At 36.5% G+C, this 9,147-nt stretch overlaps 1 non-coding gene across 1 annotated transcript; it reads right to left on the bottom strand.

Moving 5' to 3' along the window:
- Positions 1–783: 783 nt before the first annotated feature.
- On the bottom strand, positions 784–856 carry TRNAC-ACA (transfer RNA cysteine (anticodon ACA)). The gene has a single exon. It is a non-coding gene; the product is annotated as a tRNA-Cys (tRNA).
- Positions 857–9,147: the final 8,291 nt, after the last annotated feature.

The raw sequence follows: 9,147 nt of genomic DNA on the forward strand, positions 1-9,147 counted from the left end.
GGCAAACCTAGAGGCATCAGGGAGAGACCGGGTGAAAGATTTAGGGTATTCAAAGAGCTGAGGCAGAGAAATACTGGGCCAGAGCTGATATAAACACTGAATTTAGTCCCCAGGTGGGACTGAATAGGAAGCAAGGGTTTCATATTTATGGGCCTTAGGTCTGCCCCCAACTCTTTTTTTTTCTTTTACTCTTAAGATCTTACTACCTTTTGCTACTATTATTACTGCTGCTACTACTACTGTTACTACTACTACCGGTACCACTATGATAATGACAGCAGCCTTTTGTAGCATACCGTATTTTACAGCATGCTCACCTATGATTCTATTCTGTTGTTGTTGTTAAGTTGCTAAGTTATGTCTGACTCTTTTGCAACCCCAGTGGATTGTAGCCTGCCAGGCTCCACTGTCCATGGAATATCCCAGGCAAGAATACTGGAGTGGGTTGACATTTCCTTCTATGCAGCATCTTCCTGACCCAGGGATTGAACCTGCAGCTCCTGAATTGCAGGTGGATTCTTCACTGCTGAGCCACCAGGCAAGCCCGTGATTCCTTACTAGTACTTCGTTAGTAGTTTTATCCGAATGATCTCATTTGATTCTCAAAACTGTAGATCCATAAGATAGATGATATCCTTATTTTGTAGGTTGAAAGTGAAAGTGAGTTTGCTCATTTGTGTCTGACTCTTTGTGACCTCATGGACTGTAGCCTACCAGGTTCCACCATGGGGTTTTCCAGGCAAGAATACTGGAGTGGGTTGGCCATTTCCTTCTCCAGGAGATCTTCCTGACCCAGGAATTGAACCTGGGTCTCCTGCATTGTAGGCAGACGCTTTACCATCTGAGCCACCAGGGAAGTAGGCTGAGGATGTTGTAAAACTGAAATTTAAGGAGATCGATAGCAACAGCCACATTCACACACCTGGTTCATGGAGCCAGGGCTCCTCCTGTTAGCTCTGCTCTTAGCGCTAACATATCTTTTACTCTTTACTTCAAAAGCAGTTGAAGGACCCAAAATATTCCTCCCCTATGGGCAAATATTCTGACAGAGAAGCTTTCCATTTTTGTTTTTGTCTCTGAATAGACAACTTTGGGTAGTCTGTTTAAATAGGAACCCATTGTATTATAAGCTGATTATCAAATATGGAGTTTTACAAATTCATCTGATTATAGCAGAAATTAGTTTTATTGCCATAGGATAGTAGATGTTTGGTTTTGTTTGACTTGAACATATCATGACATTTCAGTTATTCCTTTTACATTGTTAAATGTCTTGATGAATAAAATAATAATCCCAACTCATATTCCTATTTTTGGTTTTATTCATAATATGATAATGATATCATGCTCATATTAAACAAATACATTGAAGAAGGTACACTGTTTTCTTAATATACTTCTTGTACTTATTTTTCAGTTAAGATGATAAAATTTTAACTTTGAATAACTTTGTAGAACTTTGCCTTATAACAAATTCTTCTTGTGGTTTAGGTCATTTATTATTAGCGCTAAGAGACAAGGCCGATTAACTTACGCAAGAGTAGGGGAGAGTAAAATAGTTAATGAAAGAAATTAGTCAAATCTTGATTTCACTTTTAAAATTATCTTGTTGAGATGCCACCAGTTGTCTGACATTCCTGGAACAACTTCCCTCATTCCCTCTTCTTGGCTTAGACGGGAGTATGTGAAACTAGCAAATTTTGCAATCACTCTGCCCTTCCTATGCCAGTATGCTAAGATGCAGTATGATTTGACCAAGCTGTGATAATTTTACTTTTAAATTATTATGTATAATTTGTGTGAGGCCGCCAATACATGGCAGTAAGTCGTAGTAAACGTTTTGAGTAGCATAGTAAAGATCTGGGCTTCCTCATGTTTGTCACCAAAAGATAAGTCTGACTACATATACATTCTCAAAGCTAAACGTAGGAAAATAAACCTTAAGAACCCTGAATCAATAATCAGCCATTGAGCAGTAGAGTTCTTGTTATTATTATCATCCATGTGTGTATGTATGTGTGTGTCTGTGTGTGTGTGTGTGTGAGACAGATTATATATGAATACAGATTCACTTATTTCACAAATAGTTTTGAGACTTTTACTCTCTGCAAGACACAATGCTAGACAAATGGGGGCCTCTTGAAAAGTTTAAAAGCTTGGCAGAGAGACACAAAAAATGCTGCTCAAGGAGCTTAGAAGAGGGACATGGGAATTGCAGTATGGCTGAAAAGGGTATGAATTGTCTTGTAATAGTATTTATTCCATAAATAGAAGAAAATGTTGCTAGTACTTCCTTTAAAAGTGGTATGGAAAATCTGTCAATGATGGGTTACTAGCAATACTGAATTTGAATAATATCCAACTTAGAGTTGGAGCAAGAAAATGATGTAAATTAGAAGTAAATAAGGAATATTCTTAACAAAACTATAGATCCAAACACTGGAGGGGGAAAGAAAAATATGAAAAGAATGTTGATTTATTTATAGTTGATATATTTCCTGTGTGTGGAAAATCTCTATGGATAATTATATAAAATAATCATATTTAGTAATGTATTATTAACACTGTAATTTCTTATTTTACCAAATACTTTGGTATCTTCCAAGGTAGCTCCCCATTTTAATATTTCTTATTCTGTCCATGGAGAGAGTTTAATCCTAGCTTTGGCACTTTCTGCTTTTGATAATTCCATTTATGTATGCATCTTTTTTTCCTATAAAATGAAGATTTGCCAACATTGTCTTTATCGTTTCTTGGTCCAGTTTTTCTAAAATTTTATGCTTACACAAGATGGTATGCAGAAAAGTCAAAGCCATAACTATTCCTTTTGTGCTTTGTTCGTAACAGTCCTCTGATAATTTGCTGGAACGCACAGTGTCTGGAAATGAATGTTTGGAACAGTTTGTTTTGCCTGTCTTGACCATTCCATTTCTGACCTAATGGGTTGTTTAACTATTAGGAGATGTTCCCATTACAGGCTTTTACTTTGGCAAAGGGCTGGCTTTTGTTAATAGTGGTGGGGCTTTTTTTTTTTTTTACTGGATCTGAGACAATAAAGAGCTCAGGGCCTGAGAGGTGGATGGTTTTCAGTGAGTGTCTGTGAAGGAAAACAGCAATGGGTAGGTGAACTGATGGGGTATGATGAGCACCGTGGTGAATAAGTGTGCCGACCACATCAATCTCCCAAAACTATTATTTCTTTATAGCTTTACAAAATATATAATTAAATAGTGTTAACTATAGTAATATTTTATTCAGTTTTACATTTTTGCACTTAAGTCTATAGAACTAGACTATGGATGCATGCATGTATATATTCATTTTAGTGTTATTGTAATTTTGTGTTATTCTGTTTTTTTGGTGTGTGTGTGGTTGTGGTTTACAACCAACAAATGTGCAAAAAATTCCCTGGAGAATGCTGCTCACACAATTCCTTTCCAGCCACACAACAATACTGCATTTCCCAGGCTCCCCCGGAAGGGGGGACAACCTTCTGGTCAATGCAGTGTGTATACAAGTGGTGTACACCATTTTCTGGCTTATTCCCAGAAAACTCCCCAATGTCCATCCCTTTTCCTTAACTCCTAGCCAGAAACACCTAAAATGTGGTATTGACTTCTCAGTTACCCATGACAAGGGGTCAGATAATAGACACTAAAAGGCTGGAGAACCCTGTTATAGCAGGCAAAAATCTGGTAAGACAGTTGCCAATGATAACTTGGAAGGCAGATCATTTATCTACTAAGCTTTCAGCTCAAGAGGGAAAAGTTGGAAAAGCACTTTTGTGTGCATTCGCTAAAATTAGCTGCCTTTGGCAAAGTACTGTAAGAAAAAGATGTTACAGGAATAGAGACAGTCCAGAAACTTGAGGCACCATTAGGGTAGCTATATCAACTGTTTTTAGACCCTGCAAAGTAAGAGAGAAGAAATTTTGAGAGGCTTGGTGTGCGAAAGGGTCAGCAACATTTATCAGTTTAATAAAGTCCCGAGACTTCCCTGGTGGTCCAGTGGTTCAGACTTAGAGCTTCCAACGCAGGGGGCTTGGGTTTGATCCCTGGTGTGGGAACTAGGATCCCACATGCTGTGCGGCATGACCAAAATAAAATAAAGTCCAGTAGATGTGTGGCAAACTTCTGATTAAGGGTGGTCTTCCACCCAAGTCAGCTGTCCCTGTGTCGTCTTATAAGTCTTAGTTTAACAAAGGGGACACTGAGAAAGAGGCAAAGATTCCATGCACTTCTGTGAGTTTTATCTTGGCAAGAAATTTGGAAGAGGTGACTGACAGATGAAATTAAATGGAAGGAAATAGATCATAAGCCTACTGATAATCTGAGGGAATTTCACTGCCAAACAAACGGCCTTTAACACTGGACGTTCCAACTACCAAGCAACTTCGAGGTTTTGTTGTGCAGTGAATCATGTCCCCTCCACGATTCACATGTTGAAACTCTGGCCCCACGACTTCAGGATGTGACTGCATTTGGAGACAGAGCTTTTTAAAAGTTGATTAACCAGAGATCCCAACCCAATCTGACCAGAGATCTTATCATGGTAAGAAATTGGGACACACAGAGAGACATGAGGATATACAGAGACAAATGAAGACGCAGTGAGAAGGTGGCCCATTGTAGGTCAAGGAGACATGTATGGGCAGATTCTCCGCTCATGTCTCTCAGAAGAAACCAAACATGCTGACACCTTAGCTCAGACATCTTGCCTCCAGAACTGTGAGAAAATACATTTCTTTTATTTAACTACCAATGGGTATTTTGTTGGGCTTCCCTGGTGGCTCAGCTGGTAAATAATCTGTCTGCAGCGACAGATTATCTAGAAAATGTTGTTGTTCAGTCACCAAGTCATGTCTGATTCTTTGTCACCCCATGGACCGCAGCACATCGGACTTCCCTGTCTTTCACTATTTCACAGAGTTTGCTCAAACTTACATCCATTGTGTCAATAATGCCATCCAACCATCTCATGCTGTCTCGCCCCCTTCTCCTCCTGCCCTCAATCCTTCCTAGCATCAGGGTCTTTTCCAGTGAGTCAGCTCTTTTCATCAGGTGGCCAAAGTATTTGAGCTTCAGCATCAGTCCTTCCAATGAATATTCAGTTGATTTCCTTTAAGATTGATTGGTTTGATCTCCTTGCTGAAAATGAATACAGCTCCCAAATTATCTCCAGCAAGAAGTGACTTGCAAAAGTGTTCCAGCCCCTAAGAGCCTATTCCCCAACCTTCTTATAGATGTGGACAACAAGGATAATAAAATGCAGAATAAACTTCTGAGGTGTGCAGGCAAGGCAACTCATGAAATATATTTAGAAAATGTATTTTTGTGAAATCAATTTTTAGTGAAATATAGGAAATTTATATTTTGCTTCCAGATTAGAAAATCAGGCAGAAAAACAGGTTTATAACATTGTCATATGAATAAGAATAATACAGTAAGAAAGAATTATGAAGATGGTTTTACAACTACTACTGTAGTTGTAACTACAACCTACAGTATACTAAGACAGCTTCTAAAATTGATTACTGAAAGAAAAACCTGTAAAGGTGTTTCATTCTTTCATGTTCAGACCTCTGATAAACCCAAATTTTATCCATATATGCTTTATAAATGAAAATAAAAATACTTAATTATAGATAAAAATTCCTTATTCTCTAGATCAAAGAAATTCACATGCCCAATTGTGTTTTTAGGAAATTTCACCCTTTCAAACATAGATTTTCAAATGCATCAACTTTGAAAAATCAAAGATGTTTGCAGTCTTTATTTGAATACATTCTGAGGAGCACCAGGAAAACAGCCAAATCTTGAAATATTCACCGATGAAGGTGACTGCATGCAGAGCAGAAAGTTTAATAATGGAAAAGCAAAAGCTAGGACCCAACATGTGGGAAGGAACACCTTCTTGTATGAAAGTTGTTGCCAAACATATGAAATTTTATTTGCAATTAGGACAAAGATAGATATTCCTGGGCTCTTTAGAAAATCTCTTGTCATGATGACGTATGGTATTAGTCAGGCTGATGCTTATGGAGAATGTACTCTTGGTTCAATATCAAGAATATATCAGTTTATGTAACAAAACTGTCATGCATAATTAAGCTTTTAAAAACCAAATATGTGCTCTCTAACTGGGTTCTTCAACAGTCCTAAATGGGGAGACTGAAAAAGACCCAGGCGGTAATCATGCCGCCTGGGCTTCCGTGTTCCTGTGGCTGATTAAGCAGGTTGTGACAATGAGGTGTAAACATAGAAAGAAAGTGAAAGTGAAGTGTCCGACTCTTTGTGACCCTGTGGACTGTAGCCCAACAGGCTCCTCTGTCCATGGGATTCTCTAGGCTAGAATACTGGAGGATCTTCCCGACGCAGGGATCGAACCCAGGTCTCCTGCATTGCAGGCAGACACTTTAGACTTTTCATCTAATTTGGACGATTCCAACTAACTCACAGCCCCCGTAAGCCCCCACTTTGCCTTCCTAGTTTATTGTTTTACTTTAAGCAAGTCAATGACAATTTTAAACACTACAGAATTGTATTTTTTTTTTTTAATGTTTTCATTTTTTGTTCTTGGTGAACTTTGGAGTATTTTGTATACAATAAGAACGTTAGCAATGACCAAAAGACCAAAATTCTCTTCTTGGAGAAAACTGTCAAAGTTTTAAAGATCTGGGACAATACTATATATTGATGGTAATAAGAAATTGCTGAAAGATACTAGTAAAATTTAACTTTGGAAAGTCTTTGGACCCTACCACATCCCACAAAGGAAGAAAGAACTGGAAAAAAAAAAAAATCTCGATCAAAATTTGATAATTTAGGAATACTATATTCTTTAGAAATCAACTTCACAGCTAGATAATTCTTTAAGGTACATATAATAAGAGATTACCTTATCAAATGAAATTTCATTCATTTAATCTTTATTTTACTTTATTTATGGCAGGCATGGGAATTAAGAGAAGAAATTTCACATTAATTACCTGAAAACAAGTTTCAAAGAACAATTGTATGCCAACAGAACAAAACAGAAAAGACAATAATGTGCTATTTTCTGGTATTATTTTTTGTTATTCTCAGAATAGGAAAAATTTCAAACTAGAAGTTAATTGAAAGTAAGGGACTTGTTTTAGTGTTTAATCACCCTAAGTATTTTCTTGCAGTATTTTTTTTTCCTGCTACCAAAGTACTCCATCCAAGGAAAATGCTACTTTCATTTCCTCCTGGCTATTCAGATATTTTGTTTTTAGAATTAAATACTGTTTTACTCAATCTTTCACCATATCCATGGCCTCATGTGCATTTCTTGTTAGAGTGATGCTGGCAGAGCACATTCAAAGACTGACTGTTCATAAAGCTTTTATTGTAGGCATCATATTGGTTTTTCACTGTGTGTGTAGGGGGATGGCATAACAGTCTTGGGTTCTGCTGGAATAAAAAAAATATTTTCAGCAAAGTCACTTTCTTTCATTTAGACTATTTGATATTAAGCCTGTTTATAGAGATTAGCTTTGCTAAAAAATTGAGTGTTGAAATCAAATGAACCAATTTATACAGTCATTATGAATAATGAAGCCAAAGACTTTCCTTTTTCTCTAATAGTAAAAGATTGTTGGTCTGAGGGGGATGGTTGTGATTTAACAAATTCTTCAGTTGCATTTTGTTTGGTGTGTGGTTATGTTTTAGAGTTCACTGTCTCTAACCTTTTAAAGCTTCTAGGTAAATTGATAATCATTTCTGTTAGGAAAGTCCATTGAGGACCAACAGTACCTTTATGTTGAAGAATTTGACATCATTTCTTTCTCATCTATTTGCACTTATACACAGTAATTGCGATGTAATATTTGACTGGTGTTGGCATGCTTCTCTTTTGTTTTAATTATTACTATTATAGTGTTAACTGGTAGTCATTTGTTGTTACCTTTAATTCACATTTGATCAGGCCTTTTTTTTTTGGTAGATTTGTTATGTTTCTATTTCTTATATACCACATGAAGTTTAGCATTTTGATGTGGGTTGTTTTTAAAACTTCCAGCTATAATTACCAATATTCATGACACTGAGCTACAGTACATAATGGTTTGGGGGATGCTTTTAAAACTGTTTTTATCACAAATCTCTAAATTCTGCAAAGAAGATTCTGCATTATCTTTCATAACCTGTGCTATCCAAAGCATATGATCTCATAACTGAAGTACTTTAAAAATCATATGTAGCTAATAATTAAATATAATTTTAACTAAAAATATGCAGCTACCAGTAGTTTTCTCCATTAAATCTAAAAGGAATAGATTTCTCCACTAAATCTAAAAGGAACATAAATATGTTCCCTGATTCAATATTTTAGTAGCTTTAATTCTACATTCTGACTTCTTTTTGGACATAAAAGGTATGTCTGTGTCCTTTTATTCTTTTTATCCTTTGCACTCTCATGTTGCCTGAGCTAATCCTATTTTTCTTTTCCATTTTTTTTCTTCCTTGAAGAAAATTTAGAGTAGGAGCATGAACTAAGTTCAAGTTGAGCAGAAATTATTGTAACATAATTTCAACATTGATTTTTTTTAAATAAAAATATACATCTATGTTATAATAGAGGTAATCATTTTGGGGAAGAGCCAAAGGATATTCTTTCCACTACAAAATAATATTAAATGCTAATAGCTCATTGAATTTATTATTCCTCATCTAGTTATATATAAGCAGTTGCATTTTTTATCTCTATAAACATAAAAACAAGCAAATATTTTATATTTTCAGAATATTTTTATAATATATATATATTTTTTAAAACATCATGGAATGAAGAATAACATTTTCTGAGAAATAAACATTTTCTGTGACAAGTATCTAGATCACATGAATACAAATGGTAATCACTAGAAACCTACTGCTGCTGCTGGTAAGTCGCTTCAGTTGTGTCCGACTCTGTGCAACCCCATAGACGGCAGCCCACCAGGCTTCCCTGTCCCTGGGATTCTCCAGGCAAGAACACTTGGAGTGGGTTGCCATTTCCTTCTCCAATGCAGGAAAGTGAAAAGTGAAAGTGAAGTCGCTCAGTCATGTCCGACTCTTAGCGACCCCATGGCCTGCAGCCTACGAGGCTCCTCCGTCAAATGGGATTTTCTAGGCAAAAGTACTGGAG

This window comes from Bos indicus, chromosome 27 (assembly GCF_029378745.1).
Source record: "Bos indicus isolate NIAB-ARS_2022 breed Sahiwal x Tharparkar chromosome 27, NIAB-ARS_B.indTharparkar_mat_pri_1.0, whole genome shotgun sequence".
NCBI lineage: Eukaryota > Metazoa > Chordata > Mammalia > Artiodactyla > Bovidae > Bos > Bos indicus.